A 22,440-nucleotide genomic window follows, 5' to 3' on the forward strand; every position below is an offset into this window, starting at 1 on the left:
TTTTATATTTTATTTTTTTTTTTTAATTTTAAAATCTTTAATTCTTACATGTGTTCCCAAACATGAAACCCCCTCCCACCTCCCTCCCCATAACATCTCTGTGGGTGATCCCCATGCACCAGCCCCAAGCATGCTATATCCTGCGTCAGACATAGACTGGCGATTCAATTCTTACATGATAGTATACGTGATAGAATGCCATTCTCCCAAATCATCCCGCCCTCTCCCTCTCTCTCTGAGTCCAAAAGTCCGTTATACACAGCTGTGTCTTTTTTCCTGTCTTGCATACAGGGTCATCATTGCCATCTTTCTAAATTCCATATATATGTGTTAGTATACTGTATTGGTGTTTTTCTTTCTGGCTTACTTCACTCTGTATAATCGGCTCCAGTTTCATCCATCTCATCAGAACTGATTCAAATGAATTCTTTTTAACGGCTGAGTAATACTCCATTGTGTACATGTACCAAAGCTTTCTTATCCATTCATCTGCTGATGGACATCTAGGTTGTTTCCATGTCCTGGCTATTATAAACAGTGCTGCGATGAACATTGGGGTACATGTGTCTCTTTCAATTCTGGTTTCCTCGGTGTGTATACCCAGCAGTGGGATTGCTGGGTCATAAGGTAGTTCTATTTGCAATTTTTTAAGGAATCTCCACACTGTTCTCCATAGTGGCTGTACTAGTTTGCATTCCCACCAACAGTGTAGGAGGGTTCCCTAAAAGTAGAACTACTTTTAATTTTATGAGGGATCTTCATACTGTTTTCCAATTCCCACCAAAAATGCATGAAGCTTCCTTATTCTCCACATCCTTGCCAACACTTATTATTAGCCATTCTGACAGGTATGAGGTGATATCTCATTGTGGTTTTGATTTGCATTTCCTGAATGATTAGTGATGTTGAGCATATTTTCATGTGTCTGTTACCCATCTGTGTGTCTTCTTTGGAAAAATTTCTATTCAGTTCCTCTTTTCATTTTTTGGAGAAGGCAATGGCATCCCACTCCAGTACTCTTGCCTGGAAAATCCCATGAAAGGAGGAGCCTGGTAGGCTGTGATCCATGGGGTTGCTAAGAGTTGGACACAACTGAGTGACTTCACTTTCACTTTTCACTTTCATGCATTGGAGAAGGAAATGGCAACCCACTCCAGTGTTCTTGCCTGGAGAATCCCAGGGACAGGGGAGCCTGGTGGGCTGCCGTCTATGGGGTCGCACAGAGTTGGACATGACTGAAGTGACTTAGCAGCAGCAGCAGTAGCTTCCCATTTTTTAATTATGTTACTTGGTGTCTTGATAGTGAGTTGTGAGTTATTTATGTATTTGGATATTAGCCCCTTATCAGATACAGCCTTTGGTAGGCAGCCTTTGGGCTTTTTTTTTTTGATAGCTTCCTTCACTGTGCAAAAGCTTTTTTTGGTTTAATATAATACAGTTTGTTTGTTTTTGCTTATTTCCCTTGACTGAAGAGACACAGCCAAAAAAATATTACTAAGACCAATATCAAAGAGTATACTATGTTTATTCATTAAAGTTTTATGGTTTCAGATCTTATATTTAAGTCTTTATCTGTTCGTAATTTATTTTTCTGCATAGTATGAGAAGAATCTAGTTTGATTCTTTTGCATGTAGTTGTCCAGTTTTCCCAACATCATTTATTGGAAAAACAGTCTTTTCCCCTTTAAGTATTCTTGCCTCCTTTGTCATTGATTAATTGCCCATATAGAGTGTGTGTTCATTTCTGGGCTTTCTATTCTGTTCCATTGATCTATGTGTCTATTTTTGTGCCAGTTCACCATAGTGTTTTGATATTGTTAATTGGTAATATAGTTTAAAATCAGGATGCATGATACCTCCAGCTTTGTTCTTCTTTCTTAAGATTGTTTTTGCTATTCAGGGTCTTTTGTGTTGCCACACAAATTTTAGAATTATTTACTTTAGTTATTTAAAAAGTGCCATTGGTCTTTTCATAGAAATTCCATTGAATCTGTGGATTGTCTTGGGTAGTATGCTTGTTCTAACAATGAGAATTCTTTTCCATGAATGTGGTATATTTTTCCATCTGCCTGTGTCATCTTCTATGTCTTTCATCAGTGTCTTATAGTTTTCTAGGTATAGGTCTTTAATCTCCTTGGTTAGATTTATTCCTAGGTATTCTATTCTTTTTGATGTGATTGCAAATGGGATTGTTTCTCTTAATTTCTCTTTCTGGCAATTTATTGTTAGTGTATAGAAATGGAATAGATTAATTTGTTACCCTGCAACTTTATTGATTTAGGTCATACCTGAATGGTCGGGTGGTTTTCCATAGTTTCTTCAATTTCAGTCTGAATTTGGTAATAAGGAGTTCATGATCTGAGCCACAGTCAGCTCCTGGTCTTGTTTTTGTTGACTGTATAGAGCTTCTCCATCTTTGGCTGCAAAGAATATAATCAATCTGATTTCAGTGTTGACATTCTGGTGATGTCCATGTGTAGAGTCTTCTCTTGTGCTGTTGGAAGAGGGTGTTTGCTATGACCAGTGCATTTTCTTGGCAAAACTCTATTAGTCTTTGCCCTGCTTCATTCTGCATTCCAAGACCAAATTCGCCTGTTACTCTAGGTGTTTCTTGACTTCCTACTTTTGCATTCCAGTCTCCTATAGTGAAAAGGACATCTTTTTTGGGTGTTAATTCTAAAAGGTCTTGTAGGTCTTCATAAAACCGTTCAACTTCAGCTTCTTCAGCATTACTGGTTGGGGCATAGATTTGGATCACTGTGATATTGAATGGTTTGCCTTGGAAACGAACAGAGATCATTCTGTCATTTTTGAGATTGCATCCAAGTATTGCATTGTGGAAGAGGCCTTACAAATAGCTGTGAAAAGAAGAGAGGTGAAAAGCAAAGGAGAAAAGGAAAGATATAAGCATCTGAATGCAGAGTTCCAAAGAATAGCAAGAAGAGATAAGAAACCCTTCTTCAGCGATCAATGCAAAGAAATAGAGGAAAAGAACAGAATGGGAAAGACTAGAGATCTCTTCAAGAAAATTAGAGATACCAAGGGAACATTTCATGCAAAGATGGGCTCGATAAAGGACAGAAATGGTATGGACCTAACAGAAGCAGAAGATATTAAGAAGAGGTGTCAAGAATACATGGAAGAACTGTACAAAAATATCTTCATGACCCAGATAATCACGATGGTGTGATCAATCACCTGGAGCTAGACATCCTGGAATGTGAAGTCAAGTGGGCCTTAGAAAGCATCACTACCAACAAAGCTAGTGGAGGTGATGGAATTCCAGTTGAGCTGTTTCAAATCCTGAAAGATGATGCTGTGAAAGTGCTGCACTCAATATGCCAGCACATTTGGAAAACTCAGCAGTGGCCACAGGACTGGAAAAGGTCAGTTTTCATTCCAATCCCAAAGAAAGGCAATGCCAAAGAATGTTCAAACTACCACACAATTGCACTCATCTCACATGCTAGTAAAGGAATGCTCAAAATTCTCCAAGCCAGTCTTCAGCAATACGTGAACCGTGAACTTCCTGATGTTCAAGCTGATTTTAGAAAAGTCAGAGGAACCAGAGATCAAATTGCCAACATCCACTGGATCATGGAAAAAGCAAGAGAGTTCCAGAAAAACATCTATTTCTGCTTTATTGACTATGCCAAAGCCTTTGACTATGTGGATCACAATAAACTGGAAAATTCTGAAAGAGATGGAAATACCAGACCACCTAACCTGCCTCTTGAGAAATCTGTATGCATGTCAGGAAGCAACAGTTAGAACTGGACATGGAACAACAGACTGGTTCCAAATAGGAAAAGGAGTACGTCAAGCTGTATATTGTCAGCCTGCTTATTTAACTTCTATGCAGAGTACATCATGAGAAACGCTGGGCTGGAAGAAGCACAAGCTGGAATCTAGATTGCTGGGAGAAATCTCAATAACCTCAGATATGCAGATGACACCACCCTCATGGCAGAAAGTGAAGAGGAGCTAAAAAGCCTCTAGATGAAAGTGAAAAAGGAGAGTGAAAAAGTTGGCTTAAAGCTCAACATTCAGAAAACAAAGATCATGGCATCCAGTCCCATCACTTCATGGCGAATAGATGGGGAAACAGTGGAAACAGTGTCAGACTTTATTTTGGGGGGCTCCAAAATCACTGCAGATGGTGATTTCAGCCATGAGATTAAAAGACACTTACTCCTTGGAAGGAAAATTATGACCAACCTAGATAGCATATTCAAAAGCAGAGACATTACTTTGCCAACAAAGGTCCGTCTAGTCAAGGCTATGGTTTTTCCAGTGGTCATGTATGGATGTGAGAGTTGGACTGTGAAGAAGACTGAGCGCCAAAGAATTGACGTTTTTGAACTGCGGTGTTGAGAAGACTCTTTAGAGTCCCTTGGACTGCGGGGAGATCCAACCAGTCCATTCTGAAGGAGATCAGCCCTGGATTTCTTTGGAAGGAATGATGCTAAAACGGAAATTCCAGTACTTTGGCCACCTCATGCAAAGAGTTGGCTCATTGGAAAAGACTCTGATGCTGGGAGGGATTGGGGGCAGGAGGAGAAGGGGACGACAGAGGATAAGATGGCTGGATGGCATCACTGACTCGATGGACGTGAGTCTGAGTGAACTCCAGGAGATGGTGATGGACAGGGAGGCCTGGCGTACTGCTATTCATGGGGTCGCAAAGAGTCAGACATGACTGAGCGACTGAACTGAACTCAACTGAACTTTATTGAAATCGTTGATGAGTTCTAATAGTTTTTTGGGGGGAGGCGGCTGTCTTTAGGAATTTTTATGTACAGTATTTTGTCATCTGCAAGCAATCTTAATTCTTTCTTTCAATTTTTGACTCCTTTCATTTTTTTTTTTTTTCTGAGCACTGTGGCCAAGAGTTTCAATATTATATTGAATAAAAGTGTCAAGAATTGACATTCTTGTCTTGTTCTTGATATTAGAAGAAATTCTTTCAGTTTTTCACCAAGAATTTTCTTCCGACTAATTCTTATTCCTTTTGGATAGTTTTGAATTGGCAATTAAATTTTAAATTACAAATTTACATTATAAAATTCTGCTTTGAGTACTGTTTAGAGTTAACTTATTCATATTTTAATTTAACATTAATTTAAAATGTACATTCACTTGGCAACAGTTTGCAGAAATATCCAAGGGGAAAGGGTGCAATCCAAGCAGTGAAAGGAATTTGAGGATGACCAGAAGAGTTCCACACTGGTCACGTGCCAAGTATCAGGCATGTAGTCAAGGAAGAATCTACTGGAAAGCAGCAGGATTAATTATCTTGTACTTTGAAATGTGGCTACTAATAACTGGAAATAATAAACCAAGGTCGGTTAACTATCTAAAAGATACTAAAAATGAAAGAAGATTGGCAAAAACCAAAATTGACCTCTAAAAATATATTTCCACTTGATTAGCTGGTTTACCAAAAAGGGACAATGTCACTTTTGTCACAAGATATGCATTACTTGTCATAAGAGTCACAAGATCAATAGATCTCAGTTTCTCCTTATTGAATGCTACAACTGACACTGTATAGGTAATGGATTTTTTTAGACACTTGTGATTTCTATTGTACTATGATGTCATTTTCCATTTTTCTAAATATCAAGCACCTTTCAGTAGCATTCACCGATTCTTCAAACTGCATATCTGACTTAATTTTATATTCCTGGCAATTCAACATTTAATGTTATATTATGTTTGGAAACCCTAGCAATATACAAGAATTTTGAATTAAATTTCAAACTAAGTCTTCAATATGGAGTAAATCAAAAGTGTGATTTTAAATTTGAAAACATATAAAATAAATCCATTTAATCTAGATTAAATTAAAATCTTCCACAGCATACAAAGAAAATCAAAAGTAGCTATTAGTTTAAAACAGTTCCACATAAATATTAGCATAATTGAAAAATCCCCATGTGAAATTCTCATATAGCATTACTAATGATAAAATATGTTGTTTATGTAACACCATTAGTAGCAAAAATGAGACATTATAAGTGTAATATATTAAATTCTTGTTAAATTAGCTGAACACTCTAATCATATATTAAAAAGTATCCAATTTGGTAAATTTGGCACACTAAGCAATAGGTGAATTGATTATTTGGCAAATTTGCTTTCTAGTAATTGCTTTTCAGGAACTGCTTAGTCCCAACAGTATTTGAAAGTGGGAAAGGGAATAAGTTTCAGTATGAAGGCTTTAGGATGGCTGGACAAGCTGTTGTTTTTCTACTTAGAGGCTGTAATTTTCCCTGGGGCAGGGGTGAGGTTACTGAGTCACCCAGATGGCCAGTATTCCAAGTGGACCACAGTGCTGATGGATATGCAGAGATACAGAGGTTCAAGGTGTACTCCCATCTCTCAAGACAAGCCTCTTCCTTTTGAAGGAAACCAGATACTTTAATTCATCAAAATTACTTTCACCAGTGTAAGCTATCCTCGGGCTTCCCTGGCAGCTCAGATGGTAAAGAATCCACCTGTAATATAGGAGACCTGAGTTCGATCCCTAGGTTGAGAAGATCCTCTGAAGAAGGGAATGGCAACCCACTCTAGAATTCTTACCTGAAGAAACCCCATGGACTGTAGCCCGCCAGACTCCTGCTACAGTCCATGGCATTACAAAGAGTCAGACATGACTGAGCAGTTAAGAACACAAGCTATCATTTCATTTTTATAGACTACAAATTGCAACCAAAGCTCAGAGGGGATTGCATATAGGGACAGTAACTATAGTTGGGCCAGGCCACTGGATCTCCTGGGAAAAGAAAACAAAGTGAAAAGTAAAAGTGTTAATTGTTCATTCATGTCCAATTCTTTGCAATTCCCCAGGCAAAAATATAGGAGTGGGTAACCATTCCTTAACAGGAAAATAGAATCAATTCAAATCTCATTTGCCATCTAGATTGAGTTTAGGGATGTTTGTTCATCTGGGAATTAGTAAAATGTACACCAATTGGTAAATTTATGATGGTAATTTATTTGGTGTATCCTGATTTGTTGGTGAATTATTTCAAATAAAGAAGGGAATTGTTCCATATTCAGGAAGACCTGAGTTGCAATAATGACAGGAGTTTCCAGTACAGACGCTGGGCTTACCTCAGCTCCACCAGGGTGTGGTGTGCTCCCAAGTTCCACAGAGGGAAGAAGACAGGGGATGGCAACACACTGAGCTACTCAGATGTATATTCTGCTTGAAAAAAGCAAAAGAGAAAATGTTAGTTACTCAGTTGTGTCCAACTCTTTGCAACCCTGTGGACTGTAGCCCACCAGCTCCTCTGGCTGTGAAAGTGTCTGGGCAAGAATGCTACAGTGGGTAGCCATTCCCTTCTCTAGGGGATCTTCTCAACCCAGAGATTGGACCCAGTTTCCTGCACTGCAGGCAGATTCTTTACCAGCTGAGCCACCATACTCTGCTTGACCCTTTACAAATCTTGTCCCCTTTGCTGTCCAATGCTCTGTGAGCAGATAACTAATGAATTCAAATTCCCCGTCCAGCCTCTCCTCCAAACTCCAAACCCATATTGCCCACCTCCAGTTGGCATATGTGTGTTCCGAACTCTTCCCCAGAGTAGATGTTACAGACACCTGCAGCATCCGATGTTTCTGCTACACAGTACTCTACACTTTACGTGATGGTTGATTTAGCTCATAGTACAGTGCATGGACAGTTTCTGTTTTCACTTGGCACTATATTTCAAGCACCTGGCACAGAGTCTGATATGTAAAGAGAGAGCTCAACTAATGTTTGTCTACTGTAAAATGAACAAATAACTGAATCTTCTTTGATAAGTATTATGATCTTCACTTGAAAGATGATAAAATGGAAACAGAGAAATCAAATAACTGATCAAATCTGCATACCTGGTGAGTTGATGAGGGCTAAATCCAAGATTTGAACCTAGGTCCACTGACTCAGAGTGGCTCCACTGTGACAGTTTAATATGAACTGAGCCAACTACTGTGTCCAGGCACTGTAGCAGACACTTCTTGACTCTTGAGCCATTTAGTTTTCTCAACAGCCCTGTGAAAAAGTTACTGTTATTTGCCATTTAGAGATGAGAAAACAGGCTCAGAAGGGCCAAAGACAGAGTTAGAAAGTGTCAGAAATGGAGTCTGAACCCAGGTTGTCTGACCCCAGTGCCCTTTTACTTCCCATCATTCCATTTTAATAATTATAATAATGTCATTACTATATATCCCACACCTATACAGTCTATAATTATTCTATAACTTACCACCACCTCACCAATAGCCCTATTGAGAAGGAAGACTTATCTTCCCCTTTTCTTTACTAGTGGGGCTTCCCTGGTGGCTCAGATGGTAAAGAATCTGCCTGCAATGCAAGATACCCGAATTCAATCCCTGGGTTGGGAAGATCCCCTAGAGGAGGGCATGGCAACCCACTCAAATATTCTTGCCTGGAGAATCCCCATGGACAGAGGAGTCCAGTGGGCTACAGTCCATGGGATCTTTCCTAGTAGGAAAGCTCATATTCTGAGAGATTAAATGACCTATCCAAATTCACATGGCTGATCAGTGGCAGATCATGGAGATTATTTATCCATGCTGCCCAAGATAGTAGCCACTTGTCACACACGTAAGTTTAAATGAATGAAAATTAATTAAATTTGAAAAAAAAATTTGTAAATCACTCACTTGTGGACTCGTTAGCTACATTTCAAGTGCAAACTAGCCATTGTAACTAGAGGCTACCACACTGGAGAGCTCAGATACAGGACTTTCCTGTCACTGCAGAAAGCTCACAGAATAACGCTGAATCCTTAACACTGCAGAGCAGAAGTTAAAGCACCATCTGGGAGCTTGTTAGAAATACAGAATCCTAGGCCCCACCCCAGACATACAGAATCAGAATCTGCATTTTAACAATATTTCCCAGGAGATCTGTATAAAGTTTGAAAAGCACTGACCCAAACTATGCCACCTTCATTTTGCTGTTGAGACACTGAAGTCTGTGGAGGTGAACTGACTTCACCAAAGTTTCATACAGGGTTGGGAGTGGAGCGGAGCCAAGACTCTGCCATGCAACCTTCAAGTGGACACAGGGCCATAGAGGCCTCGTCGGTACCTGGCAATGGAATGGGGGAGTGCTGACAGCTCTCTCTCTGCTGCAGCAGCTGAAAGGGCAGCAGTGTGGGCCTAAAGGGGACAGCAGGGTGCTGGTGTCTTCAGATTTAAGAGGCCTATGAAGGGGGGAATTTGTCTTTGGTACCCTGTACAAGATGGGGGTGGGGGGGGGTGACACCTTAGAGCTACCAGGCTGAAGACAGTAGGGGTGGAGGCCTCCTGACAGGCCAAGACTATAGCCAAAGGAGTGTTGGTTACAATTGTATCTACTTCAGTGGGCAGGGGGAGGGGGTCTCTCCCCACTCTGAAGCTTGACCCTCATGGTGCTGCTAACTAAGTTTATCTCTTGGGCCCTCCCTAAGCATGCACCCCAGGGCCTGCCATTCCTCCTTCCTTCAACCCAAGCCCTTCACACCCCTGGAGGTGTCAGAGAGCCAGGCAGACTAAAACCCACAGGCAAAAGGAAAAGGAAAGCTCTTGGCTTTTAAATGTTCTTCGAGCCTCTGGAGTTCACTAAGGCCTCTCTGCAGAAAATTTCAGGGCCTGGTCAAAAGAAGAGGGGGTCCAGACTAGGACTCAGGTCTCAACTAGACTAGACTGGTTGTGTGACTCTAACGATACCATTTAAGAGGACTTTCTGCAATGATAGAAACGCTCTGTATCTGCACTGTCCAATACAATAGCCACCAGCTACATGTATTAGTAGTTGTAGGGCACCTGAAATATAACAACAACAAATCATATATTAACGCATATACATGGAATCTAGGAAAATGGTACAGATGAACCTATCTGCAGTACAGGAATAGAGATGCAGACAGAAAGAATATACATGGGGACAAAGGTGGGTAAGGGGAGAGTGGGATGAACTGGGAGAGTAACACTGACATATATACACTATCATGCATAAAATAGATAGCTAATGGGAAGTTGCTGTATAGCAAAAGGAGCTCAACTTGGTGCTCTGTGATAACCTAGAGGGGTGAAGGGGGTTAGGTGTGGGAGGGAGGTTCAAGAGGGGGGCTATATTTATAGCTGATTCACTTTTGTTGTACAGGAGAAACTAATACAACTTTATAAACCAACTATACCCCAATTAAAAAAACAAACTTTTTAAAGCAAAAAAAAAAAAAAGACCATAATACCCAAAGCAATCTACAGATTCAATGCAATCCCTATCAAACTACCAACAGCATTTTTCACAAAAGTAGGACAATTTCTCTTTAAAACTTGTATGGAACAAAAAAAGGCCCCAAATAGCCAAAACAATCTTGAGAAAAAAGAATGCATCTGGAAGAATCATGCTCCCTGGCCTCTGACTATACTCTAAAGCAATGGTAATCAAAACAATATGGTACTGGCACAAAAACGGACATATAGATCAATGGAACAAGATACAAAGCCCAGAAATAAACCCACATATTTACAGCCAATTGCTGCTGCTAAGTTGCTTCAGTCGTGTCCAATTCTGTGCGACCCCATAGACGACAGCCCACCAGGCTCCCCCGTCCCTGGGATTCTCCAGGCAAGAACACTGGAATGGGTTACCATTTCTTTCTCCAACGCATGAAAGTGAAAAGTGAAAGGGAAGTCGCTCAGTCGTGTCCAACTCTTAGCGACCCCATGGACTGCAGCCTACCAGGCTCTTCCATCCATGGGATTTTCTAGGCAAGAGTACTGGAGTGGGATGCCATCGCCTTCCCTGTTTAGTCTACAACAAAAGAGGCAAAAATGTACAATGGAGAAAAGACAGTCTCTTTAATAAGTGGTGTTGGGAAAACAAGACAGCTACACATAAAAGAATGAAATTATAACATTCCCTAACACCATATACAAATCTAAACACAGGATGGATTACAGACCTAAATGTAAGACTGGATACTGTAAAACTCCCAAAGGAAAACATAAGCAAAACACTCTTTGACATAAATTGCAGCAATATTATTTTTGGATCTGTCTCCTAGAGCAGTGGAAATAAAAACAAAAATAAACAAATGAAACCTACTTAAACTCAAAAGCTTTTTCGCAGCAAAGGAAACCATAAACAAAATGAAAAGACAACCTACAGCCCAGGAGAAAATATTTGCAAATGATGCTACTGACAAGGGATTAATTTCTAAAGTATAAAAACAACTCATGCAGTTTAATGTAAAAAAAGACCAACAACTCAACCAGAAAATGGTCAGAAAATTAAATAGACATTTTTCCAAAGAAGATATGCAAATAGCCAACAGGCACATGAAAAGATGCTCAATGTTGCTAATGAGTAGAGAAATGTAAACCAGAACTACAATGAGGTATCACCTTGCACCAGTCAGATTTGTTGTTCAGTTTCTAAGTCATGTCCAACTCTTTGTGATCCCATGAACTGCAGCATGCCAGGCTTCCCTGTCCTTCACTGTCTCCTGGAGTTTGCTCAGACTCATGTCCATTGAGTTGGTGATGTCATCCAACCGTCTCATCTCCTGTTACTTCCTTCTCCTCTTTCCCTCAATCTTTCCCAACTTCAGGGTCTTTTCCAATAAGTCAGCTCTTTGCATCAGGTGTGCAAAGCACTGGAACTGCAGCTTCAGCATCAGTCCTTCCAGGGAATATTCAGAGTTGATTTCCTTTAGGATTGACTGGTTTGGTCTTCTTGCTGTCCAAGGGACTCTCAAGAGTCTTCTCCGGCAACACGGTTTGAAAGCATCAATTATTTGGCACTTAGACTTCTTTATGGTCCAACTCTCACATCCATACATGACCACTGGAAAAAACAGTCAAAATGGCCATCATTAAATAGTATATAAATAATAAATGCTAGAGAGGATGCAGAGAAAAGGGAACCCTCTAACACTGTTGGTGGGAATGCATAGTGGTGCAGTATGGTGAATAGTATGGAAGTTACTCAAAAAACTAAAAATAGAGTTATCATTTGATCTTGCAACCCCACTCCTGGGCATATATCCAGAGAAAACTGTAATTCAAAAAGGTTCAGTTGAGTTCAGTCTCTTTGTCATGTCCAACTCTTTGGGACCCCATGGACTGCAGCATGCCAGGCCTCCCTGTCCATCACCAACTCCTGGAGTTTACTCAAACTCATGTCCATTGAGTTGGTGATGCCATCCAACAATCTCATCCTCTGTTATCCCCTTCTCCTCCCACCTTCAAGCTTTCCCAGCATCCGGGTCTTTTCAAATGAGTCAGTTCTTCCCATCAGGTGGCCAAAGGATTGGAATTTCAGCTTCAGCGTCAGTCTTTCCAATGAATATTCAGGACTGATTTCCTTTAGGATGGACTAGTTGGATCTCCTTGCTGTCCAAGGGACTCTCAAGTGTCTTCTCCAACACCACAGTTCAAAAGCATCAATTCTTCGGTGCTCAGCTTTCTCTATAGTCCAACTCTCACATCCATACATGACTACTGGAAAAACCATAGCTTTGACTAGAAAGACTTTTGTTGGCAAAGTAATGTCTCTGTTTTTTAACATGAAAAAAAAGGTACATGAATGTCAATGTTCAGAGCAGCACTATTCACAATAGCCAAGACATGCAAGCAAACTAAAGGTTCATTGACAGATAAATGGATTGAGAAGATGTCATACACACACACACACACACACACACACACACACACACACAGACACATGGGCTTCCCTGGTGGCTCAGCTGGTAAGAATCTGCCTGCCTGCAATGTAGGCAGACATGAGTTTGCTGGAGACCTAAGTTTGACCCCTAGGTTGGGAAGATCCCCTGGAGAAGGGAACGGCTACCCACTCCAGTACTCTGGACAGAAGAATTCCATGGACTTTATAGTCCATAGGGTTGCAAAGAGTCAGATACAACTGAGCAACTTTCACTTTCACACATATACACATATACACACAAAGGAATATTATTCAGCCATTAAAAGGAGTGAAATAACACCATTTACAGCAACATGGCTGGATCTAGAGATTATCATATTGAGTGAAGTGAGTCATACAAAGACAAATATTGTATGATATCACTTATACGTAGAATCTAGAAAATGAAGCAAACAAATTTATTTACAAAATGGAAATAGACTGACAGACATAGGAAACAAATGTATGGTTGCCAAAGGGGATATTGGGATGGGGGAGGGAGTAAATTAGAAGTTTGGAATTAATATATATATTACTCTATATAAAATAAATAGCATAGGAAACTCTAGCCAATATTCTGTAATAACCTATATGTGAAAAGAATCTGAAAAAGAATGCATACATATGTATATATAACTGTATCACTGCTATTCATCTCAAGGTAACACAATATTGTAAATTAACTATACTTTAATTGTTTTAATGGTTTCTACCTTTCTTCCATCACTGGGGGTAGCAGCTGTCACATCTCTCAAGTTGGAAATTCTCAGTGAACTCTCTCTCTCTGCCTGTTACACACACACACACACTTCCCACATGTCTCATTTCAGTTTAATACTCATAAAAGCTGGAACAAGATCATCAATTTCTTAGAATCAAAACACTTTCTGTTCAGCACTGGCTCCTTAGCTACTGTTTCTTTTATCACATTTTAGGTGGGAAAATGGTATGAGTGGCAGAAATGGAGGGAGAGACAGAGGAAGAGGAGTTCCAGGACTGAGCTGTGAGCGTGGCACTTGGGCTGCTCTGTGGAGAAGGAGCTCATAGTGTCCACAGCACTGCCGTCCTGAAGATCTCTCGCCACCCTGTTCCAAAGACTAAATAATCAGCAGGGAACAGTCAATGGTTGGGAGAGGGAGGGAACATTATCTCTGGAATTCCATCTTCTCAGTGGTTCAGAAATCTCAGAAAAAGTTCAGGGCATTTCATTTATCTTCCCAGATAAGTCTCGGGTACCTGACACTGCCTGGCAGCCCAAGTTCCTCCTCTGATTTCTCTGTCGCCAGAAGCTTGGCAACTCTGAGAGCCAGGGAGCTGCTCTGGGTGGCGCAGCAGCAGAGAGAGGGGAGGTGTGTGCTCTGGCCCTGGAGTAGGGAGGTGAGCAGACATCTCTCCTAGAAACAACTGGAGGTACAGAGTGAGGAAACAGGGATGTTGTGATCAGGAATGCAGGATGGGATGGGATAAGGTCAGCCCTACAGTTTTGCCTTTTCTGATTCCTCAGAACAGACATAATTTAACAGTTAGAATAAAAGAGTGACATTAAGACAGGAAAGTGCATGAATCATGAGTCTAGCTTCATTCTCTTCCTGGCTTTGGCATGATTGCCCTTATTTTCCTACCTAAGAGGAGGCCTTGCAGAGCAAAAAGATTTCAGTCTCTGTGCCCCAACGGCACCAGGTTTTGGCTCTGTGACCTTGAGCATGTTACTTAACTTCTCTGAACCCTACTTTCTCCATCTGTAAAATGAGTGGTACAAAGAGTTATGGTTAGGACTAAATAAGAAAACACAAATACCTTAGGAAAGTACTTACCTAGTTCAGATGATGTCTAAATGCTAGCTCTTCTCCCCTTCCTCCTCCTCACCACCTACCTTCGCAAGAGAGAACAACCTCTCAGCCAAAACGTAACCAGACAGAAAGCCATGGGCAGAGATGCAGGTTGCTGCAATGCTGATTCAAGGCATGTAATCATCGTGAAGTCAACCGTCACAGCTTATATTTATTTTGCACCTGTCCTTGAAGAGGCCCATCCCTTTCAGCCGCCAGATGAACTCAGTCATCTTCATGAACAGCTGAGTGAGGTCAAGAGGAAAAGCATAGGCCTGGCTCAGGTTGGAGAGCTCACTTAGGAAGTTAAACACCATTCGGATTGAACAGAGACAGAACTGAGGTTGGTATAGCAAGAGTGATTGTCCAGGGAATTCCCTGGCAGTCCAGTGGTTAGGATTGTGCTTTCACTGCCGAGGGCCTGGAGTTCAACCCCTCACTGGGCAACTAAGTTTCTGCAAACTGCATGGGGCAACTAAAAAATAATTTTTTTTAAATAAAAGGGCAATTGTCCAATAATAACCAGAGTTTGCTCACTGTTCTGCTTCCCAAGCAAGAACTGGATTGTGTCTACTCTTTCTTACCCCCTTAGGTCACCCTGCATGTGTGGATCCAGGATTCTACAGGTCTTGCAGAGAATGTCGAGGTTTCAAAGTTCCATATAGGTGGTGAGTCACAGAGTCACGGGGAGAATGTGCCCCAAGGGAGAAGCTCTCCAGGGATGCAATTTTCATCCACCCAAGAAATCACTTCCCTCCAGCCTAGATATTAGACAACGGCATGCATGTGGAATGTGCAAGTGCCTGTAAAAAGATTATTACTAAGTAAGAGTGGATGATGATAATTAATTACCCCCCATTAAAGAGTAAGTCCCTAGAGCAAAAGCATCAAAGGCAATATTTTACTGAGTTGGCAGTTTCTTTGACTCTGGCACAAGATGACTCCTTAGTTTGCATCTTGAGTCTGTTCAATTCTCTCTTTCTGACTTGAAGAATATGTGTTTTGACTTTGGACAGCTTCTTCTAATATCCCGCCTTTCTGCCCATCTTCGATCTAGTAATCATTATTATTAAAACTTCACACCAGGGCCATAGATATATTTTACAGTGATCGTTTGATGGATTAATTCATGGTTACTCGCCTTCTGCACTGAAGTCTAAATCAAAGGAAATGAACTTAGAATGAAAAACAAAACCTCTGCACCAGCCCAAAGGAGGAAGACCCTGGAAAATAGACATCCAAAGAGATGTATCTATCTCCTCCTCAACAAATATACTAACAGGGGGAATGTGCAGAGCATGAAGACGTGGTACAGTCCCAGGAAAAGTCAGGGGTCTGGACTAGGTTGACTCTTATGTCAGAGACTCTACAAGGGGCATATCCATGTCTCTTAGAAATAAGTACACACTTTTTGATTCTCGGAAAACACCTCTTCTCCTATAGATCCGAATCAACAGACCTGTTACCAGTAGTAAAGGTCTCTGCTTCCTGAGCAAAGTTGACCATGGAGAGAATATCCTTAAATTTCCCTGTGACTAACTGGAAAGATATGGAAATGTCCATGTGTAGTAAAAGGAGTACAGAGACTGTAGAATTGGAACTGAGAAGGCTCTATGGTTCCTGGCCTTCTGACCTGGGAGTCAGGCTCCTTTATCTGTAAGTAAAAGCAGAAGAATTTTTACCTAATGAGGTTCTTGAGAAGTTGGGAGAAGATCATTGCTACGATCAGCTCCTGGGCACCTTCCATCATATTACATAACCAAGCGTCACAGGAGGATGGGGGCAAAGCCATGGAACAGGCCAGTCATTGCCTCCCAACTCCCAGAAGACTCTCTGGACCTTTGTAGGAAACCAATTAATATATGCCAACTAAATTAATGCAACCAAATCCATTCATTATGGCTGGTGCAGCCAGAACATTGGTAGACTGGAATGAGTAAGAGGTCTCTGGACACCCAGGAAATTTTTCCCAATCATCAAGCCCCAGGGATTTCAACAATCCAAAGATGTCCTTTGGGGATTAATACTCAAGGACCCCACAAAAAGAACCTTGCAAAAAATAGTGGACTTTTTATAGGACTAGACAGAAATGAGCCTCCATCAGCCAATTCTGGAGAAGAACTTGCATGCCAGAAGACTTTCCCTGGAAACAACCAGCTCAACACCATCTTATTAGGATAATTATTGTTAGTAATTGGCACAGGCAAACTCTTAACACAGCATCTTTGCACAATAGAAGAGTCATTCTTATTCACTGAAAGTCCAGTATGGCTTAGTAGGATTCTTCCTCCAATCAGTGACATGGGGGTCTAAGGGTCTAATTGGATTTCATCTCTGCAGATTTCTTTCAAGGCTGCCCCATCAGAGGAAGGAGAGATGAGGTGGCACCATGGCTCTTCACTGCATTAGCCCAGACGTGGCATGGATCATTTCTGATCACAGCCACTGGCCAGAACTGCTCACAGGGCTCCAATCCAACTGCAAAGGGAACATGAGCACTGAAGGTCTCCACCACCCCCAGGGACTCAATGATGGGAATTCTGGGGTCTTACCATGCTGACTGGTGGTGCAGAGGTTAAAGCATCTGCCTGCAATGTGGGAGACCTGGGTTTGATCCCTGGGTCAGGAAGATCCCCTGGAGAAGGAAATGGCAACCCACTCCAGTATTCTTGCCTGGAGAATCCCATGGATGGAGGAGCTTGGTGGGCTACAGTCCACGGGTCGCAAAGAGTCGGACACGACTGAGCGACTTCACTTTCACTTTCACCACACTGACAGCCAGGAAGCTCTGGATCCCCCACCCCCGTTCTCTATACACTAAGGCTTAACTGGAGGTCCTAAGGGAGGCATTGAGACAAGATACTCAAGCACAGGAGCCCAACAGTGCTGGCCCTGGGAACAATCCTCTGCTTGACTTACCACTCACCCTTTTCCCTGCCTCTCCAGTGAGTGGTTTTCAGATGGGGTGACTGAGGGCACCATTATGGTGTCTTTGTGGCTGATTCCCTCTCACAAACTCAGTCAAGAGGCAAAAATCACAGAAAATCTGGCAACCTCTCTCATCTCACTATCTCCTTGAGAACATAGGCCCTCCCTGTCTGGAATGTATGAAGCCCGCCAGTTACAACCTAAGTTCTGCTGCCAGCTTCAGTGCTGTCTGCCAGGAGTAGGGGATGCTCCCAAGAGGCTGACAGCTTAAGATGCCTCATAGCTGCTGAGAGGGGCCCTAGTCTACAGGTGAAAATTCAGTTCCTCTCACCAGCCTGTGACTTTCTGAACAAGAGATTAAAGCTGCCTGAGGCTTTCAGGGGAAGTAAACATAGGCACTTGGAGGCCCTTGGAGCTAACAAGCTAGGCCTATATTTTAAACTATAGCTCGCCAACTTTTTTCCTTGAGCTTGAGGCTGCGAAAATTCTAAACTATCCCATCTCTGGGTGTGGCCCAAGTCACTTTTCTTTTTACCTTCCGGGTGCACACCTATCACCCCAATTCCCTGACTGCCTATGGGAATGCCAGCATTTTCCTGCAGCAAACACATTGCGAGTAAAAATTGAATCCAAGAAGAAGAAAAGGAGAGACAGGCTTGTTAAACTCCACTCTGCTGGCTGTGAGGATTCTTTCAAGTCCGCTATTAGACTTCTTTGAGGTCTCTGTACGTGCGGATGTGCATGGCTGCCGGTCTAGCAGACGGAGACGGGAGGTAAGACAAGCTTTCAATGGATAAATAAAAACCTCTTTGTTAATTAAGGAGCCACTGACAAAGCCATGGCCTATGTCAGGCCACCAACACAGAAGGTCTGATTCTTCTGGAACTGAAAACAAGGAAATAGAGAAACTTCACCCCACCCCCGGCAACCACCACCACACTGCATAAATTTGTTCAAAGGCTGCTAAATTATTCCCTGCTACTACATCAGCTGTGAGAGTCCCATGAGACACGCTGTGGTTAAAATAAAACTCAAGCCCCCAAACACTGGAAAAAAAAAAAAAAGTGTTATCTCAAAGAGTTGATCTCCCATTTTCTCTCTGAAAAAGAATCTAAATCATTAACTTTCAATTCAGCCTTTTTATGCTCTCCTGACCTGTCCAAGCAGCCTAATCTGAATACAAGATATGAACACTTTACCCAAGTGGGCTTGAGAATGTTGATTGGAAAAAGTAGTCAGGTGATTCATCCAAAGCCCTGTTTCCCAACAGACCTTCAAAATGGCTAGACCTTTGTAAGGGTGATTTCTAGCCCTGCTTTGCAAAAGATCTTTGCAGGCCAAAGGGTATACCGATGACCTAAGCACCTGGCCACACAGCCTCTCCCTTGCCAGACCATCCTTACCTGGGCTTCTGGATCAGACAGTCTAGGGCCACATTCTCAAGTCTACCTCTCTCATGGACAGGTCACAGCAGTTCAGTCGCTCAGTCGTGTCCGACTCTTTGCGACCCCATGAATCGCAGCATGCCAGGCCTCCCTGTCTATCACCAACTCCCGGAGTTCACTCAGACACACGTCCATCGAGTCAGTGATGCCATCCAGCCATCTCATCCTCTGTTGTCCCCTTCTCCTCCTGCCCCCAATCCCTCCCAGCATCAGAGTCTTTTCCAATGAGTCAACTCTTCGCATGAGGCGGCCAAAGTACTGCAGTTTCAGCTTTAGCATCATTCCTTCCAAAGAAATCCCAGGGCTGATCTCCTTCAGAATGGACTGGTTGGATCTCCTTGCAGTCCAAGGGACTCTCAAGAGTCTTCTCCAACACCACAGTTCAAACGCATCAATTCTTTGGCGCTCAGTCTTCTTCACAGTCCAACTCTCACATCAATACAGGACCACTGGAAAAACCGTAGCCTTGACTAGATGGACCTTACTCGGCAAAATAATGTCTCTGCTTTTCAATATGCTATCTAGGTTGGTCATAACTTTCCTTCCAAGGAGTAAGCTTCTTTAATTTCATGGCTGCAATCACCAGCTGCAGTGATTTTGGAGCCCAAAAAAATAAAGTCTGACACTGTTTCCACTGTTTCCCTATCTATTTCCCATGAAGTGATGGGACCGGATGCCATGATCTTCGTTTTCTGAGTGTTGAGCTTTAAGCCAACTTTTTCACTCTCCTCTTTCACTTTCATCAAGAGGCTTTTGAGTTCCTCTTCACTTTCTGCCATAAGGGTGGTATCATCTGCATATCTGAGGTGATTGAGATTTCTCCCGGCAATCTTGATTCCAGCTTGTGCTTCTTCAAGCCCAGCATTTCTCATGATGTACTCTGCATAGAAGTTAAATAAGCAGGGTGACAATATACAGCCTTGACATACTCCTTTTCCTATTTGGAACCAGTCTGTTGTTCCATGTCCAGTTCTAACTGTTGCTTCCTGACCTGCATATAGGTTTCTCAAGAGGCAGGTCAGGTGGTCTGGTATTCCCATCTCTTTCAGAATTTTCCACAGTTGATTGTGATCCACACAGTCAAAGGCTTTGGCATAGTCAATAAAGCAGAAATAGATGTTTTTCTGGAACTCTCTTGCTTTTCTCATGATCAAGCAGATGTTGGCAATTTGATCTCTGGTTCCTCTGCCTTTTCCCAAACCAGCTTGAACATCTGGAAGTTCACAGTTCATGTATTGCTGAAGCCTGGCTTGGAGAATTTTGAGCATTACTTTACTGTGTGAGATGAGTGCAATTGTGTGGTAGTTTGAACATTCTTTGGCATTGCCTTTCTTTGTGACTGGAATGATAACTGACCTTTTCAAGTCCTGTGTCCACTGCTGAGGTTTCCAAATGTGCTGGCATATTGAGTGCAGCACTTTCACAGCATCATCTTTCAGGATTTGAAATAGCTCAAGTGGAATTCCATCATCTCCACTAGCTTTGTTGGTAGTGATGCTTTCTAAGGCCCACTTGACTTCACATTCCAAGATGTCTGGCTCTAGATTAGTGATCACATCATCATGATTATCTGGGTCTTGAAGATCATTTTTGTACAGTTCTTCTATGTATTCTTGCCACCTGTTCTTAATATCTTCTGCTTCACTTAGGTCCAGACCATTTCTGTCTTTTATCGAGCCCATCTTTGCATGAAATGTTCCCTTGGTATCTCTAATTTTCTTGAAGAGATCTCTAGTCTTTCCCATTCTGTTCTTTTCCTCTATTTCTTTTCAGTGATCACTGAGGAAGGCTTTTTTATCTTTCCTTGCTATTCTTTGGAACTCTGCATTCAGATGCTTATATCTTTCCTTTTCTCCTTTGCTTTTCACCTCTCTTCTTTTCACAGCTATTTGTAAGGCCTCCCCAGACAGCCATTTTGCTTTTTTGCATTTCTTTTCCATGGGGATGGTCATGATCCCTGTCTCCCATACAATGTTAAGAACCTCTGTCCATAGTTCATCAGGTACTCTATCAGATCTAGGCCCTTAAATCTATGTCTCACTTCCACTGTATAATCATAAGGGATTTGATTTAGGTCATACCTGAATGGCCTAATGGTTTTCCCCAGTTTCTTCAATTTCAGTCTGAATTTGGCAATAAGGAATTCATGATCTGAGCCGCAGTCAGTTCCCAGTCTTGTTTTTGCTGACTGTATATAGCTTCTTAGTGTTTAATGCAAGGAAACTGAGTTAAATGTGATCATATGTTATGTGCCTAATCATATGTAATATGCATCATAAGACTACATAGTTGTTATAATTAATACCTCCTCTCACTCTTTCTTCATTCTTTTGAATAGAGCAAGTCTATACCAAAGAAACCCTAGGCATTTCCAGGTAACCTAAGAAATAAACTGGGCTAATTAAATTTTTCTGAGATAACAGCCTGAGGTCACTGCAGGCTCAAACTGATGCTCCAAGTTTCCATGATTTACCGAGCAGTTACATATGCCCAGTATATATATTCTTTTGCCTGGAGAATCCCGTGGACGGAGGAGTTTGGTGGGCTACAGTCCACGGGTCACAAAGAGTCGGACACGACTGAGCGACTTCACTTTATATATGCCCAGCCCTGTGCTAACTACGTTTCCAGGATCTCATCTGAGCATCCCTGTTTATAGGATTCCCATGACCCTGGCTGCCACACGGCTTACAGCCTCTTCTCTCAGAATTGGCCACCTTCCTGCTGTTAAAAAAAACCTCTGCTAGCACCCCCAACACCAAAACAGACCACAGAACCTCAACTTTGGGCAGACTCCATGCTTGCCTTTTTAGAGAATTACAGAAGCTGAGCCCACAGATTTCTGGGAAATAGAGATACCCGTTATGTAATCCTCCCTGAGTCCCCTCTTAGGGGACTCTACCAGACTCCATCCCAAGATTTCTCCCCTGGGAATCCTAGAGAGAGCCTGGCATGAGTGCAAAACTGTTTTCTCAAAAACTATAGATTATTGCTTCCCCTTTCCTCTATCTTGTAACTCGCCCGTGGCCCACGTGACGTTAATCTCACAGTCCTCCTCTCCCCATATCTCCCTGATAGGAGAATAAGACATAGACATAGACACATAGCAATCAGCTGGCGATTGGGAGGCTGAGAACAGCCAACTTAAAGTTCCCGGATTTCAATCAAGCACTTGCCAGGAAAATGGTAGTGCTTATGTCTGCTCTTTCTAGTTCAATAAACCATTCATTTTCCATGAACCACAGAATGGCATGCTGAGAAGCAACAAGCACACATCCCCAGTCTCCTGCTTCGAGCATGTGAACATTTAATGCAACCAGAATATATTGTCCTATGTCTTCCCATTGGGTATCCTGCAAGGTGTCTCCTCTTCACCCTGACACTTCCTTCTGACACTGGCCCGGGAAACATGGTCACTGTACAAGCCCAATGCCAGTGAGAGATTCAAGTCTGCAGTTTTTGTTTCCATTCTGAGTGGTACAGCTCTACCAAATTGCTTTTAGGGTTGAGATCTACCAGCCCCTGA

Source organism: Capricornis sumatraensis, chromosome 3, assembly GCF_032405125.1.
Source record: "Capricornis sumatraensis isolate serow.1 chromosome 3, serow.2, whole genome shotgun sequence".
NCBI classification, from domain to species: domain Eukaryota; kingdom Metazoa; phylum Chordata; class Mammalia; order Artiodactyla; family Bovidae; genus Capricornis; species Capricornis sumatraensis.